This window comes from Brienomyrus brachyistius, unplaced genomic scaffold (assembly GCF_023856365.1).
Source record: "Brienomyrus brachyistius isolate T26 unplaced genomic scaffold, BBRACH_0.4 scaffold434, whole genome shotgun sequence".
NCBI lineage: Eukaryota > Metazoa > Chordata > Actinopteri > Osteoglossiformes > Mormyridae > Brienomyrus > Brienomyrus brachyistius.
In genome coordinates this window covers 17,319-19,792 of record NW_026042709.1, presented here as the reverse complement: position 1 = coordinate 19,792, position 2,474 = coordinate 17,319, and positions in this window count along the sequence as shown.

The following is a 2,474-nucleotide window of genomic DNA, read 5'->3' as shown; positions in this document are numbered from 1 at the left end:
AACTGCTCTGCCATAGAGAGCATCCTAACATGCTGCCTTACGGTCTGGTATGCGGGCTGCTGGTGGCCTCCTACCGCTCTGCCATAGAGAGCATCCTAACATACGGCCTTACGGTGTGGTATTCGGGCTGCTGGTGGCCTCTATGACTTTTTTTGTAGACAGTCCATCTGTGTGGTGCTGTTTGCACGAATTGTTTTGGGAAATGCACTTACAGTTTTGCAGATGTTAAGGGTGATTCCAGAAATGCATCAAAGCAACTGAGGAACTGCAATGTCACTGTACAGTTACTTATAATGGGCGCCAATGTAATGTGTAGAGTGGCAAATAAACTGATTCACCATTTACTCTCATGTACATCACTTAAAATGCTTGTTTTAAATGCAAATGTGTGAATGTAAATCTAAGCAGTAAAGCTACAATTTACATTCTGTTTGCATGGTGGAAAGAACATTTAATCTGCCTTTTAAGTGTGATTAGAAGATCTAATGCCTGTGTGCTTGTAATAAGATGGTCGCTGGTTCAAACCCAGCCACAGCACATCTCTGCGTCCTTGAGCGAGGCCCTTAACCCCCAGCTCACTGGGCATCACTATGGGTGGCTGCCCTTCGCAGACAACTTACTCTGTTTACTCTAAAAAAAAGAGAGCAAGTTGAGAGAGAAGTTAAGACAATTTCTCCACAGGGACCAATAAAGTATCAATTATTATTACTGTATGAGAGACTGTCTAATATCAGATAGATAACAGACTCATACTGTGCTGAGCTTGTCTGAGAGAGATGATTAGCAAATGCTCTCCCACAGTATCTCAGCACTCTGTACAAAGAACTTTATATGCTCAGTATCTGCTCCTGTTTATCTAATTGTTCTCATTTTAACTGGATGTTAAGGAGTAAATTAATAAACGTCATGTAAGTGCACATTAAAATGCTTTTTCACTGTTACTTAAGTTCCCATGTGAACAGCCAATCAGATCAGCCTGATGTGTGTCTCTCTGTTTCCTCTCTGTTTCCTGCCCTTTCATCCCGACCACGACCATGATCTCTCACTTAGCAGCAGAGCAGTTTATTCTAAACAGTGGAAGCACAAAAATGTTCAGACTCTTTGGTCTTCTCATTTTCATTAGTAAGGCCCTATAATATAAATTATTTTGGGATTTTAATATTTTCATTTATCTGTATGATGTGATCAGTGGAATTTGGCCATTTAATCTGCATCATAGTTAATAGTTATTTAGATTACTATTATATGTCTTATTTGATTATGATTTTTTTTGTTTTTCTGTTTTTGCAGACACTGCACTGACTACAGATGTTGTTCAGCCCAGTCACCTGATGAGGGTTCAGCTTGGAGACAGTGTGACCCTGACATGCTTCTGTCAAGGAGAAACAACTTTTGTTACTTTGTTTAAGCAAGCTGTTGGTCGGAAGCCCCAGCCCATGGCGAAAGCACTTCTCTACGTACCTGGTGAATTTTACAAGGAATATAAAAGCATAAAACGTTACTCCTTACTGAATGCAGAGGGGAGTTTTAACCTCACTATTTCTAACGTGGAGCCGTCAGATTCTGCAGTGTATTATTGTGCTGCTGTGTTTCTTCATGAGGTCACCTTCGGGAATGGAACCTTTGTCATAATCACAGGTAAATGAGATTCCAACTATTTTCATATTTGCTTTATTATAATGTCAGTAAGATTATTCCCTGCAAAATAATTTTGACAGTTTAGTTGTTTGTCAATATAAAATTAGCAAAGATACCTTATTGTCTGCTTTGTTCCATAAATGTTTTTCTAAACATCAAACAAAAATCATTCATTATTATTATTATTATTATTATTATTATACAATTTGTTGCATTTTGCTTGCTGTCAGCCAAAAGCCTAACCTTCTCTTTATACAGATGTTAATGTTACACATTGCAGCCTCTTTAAAACAAATAACATAAAAAAATGTTTGAGTTGTTATATACAGTATAGGACTGTGCAAAAATCTTAAGCAACAAAAGAAAATTATTTTTGACGTTATTTATCTGAGCAGTCAGTGTGTATTCACTCTGAAAAAAAAAATGCATGATTTAACATATGAACTAGGGATGTGCACCATTCAGAACTGATTTGAGAATGAAATTCTCAAATACGTATCCTAAAATTCAGGATTTTGAATACATATATGAACTTGAATTTCAGTTCATTTTGTTAATCTGAATTACATTTGAATTGTGGTTGAAAACAGGTTGTGGCATTGAAATTTATATTTGAATTTAAAGAAGAAGAACGAAAAAGGGTTTGGATTCAAATTCAAGTTCATATACGTACTGTAGGTGTAGCTTTTAACTAAAATATGAACTTTAATTTAAATATGAATTATACATAAACACATTAACATTGTTATACATCATTGTTATAAAAATGTCGTTTTGTAAAGAATGAAATAATGCAACATTTGAAGTGTCACCTAAAATAATAATTATACTGTCAT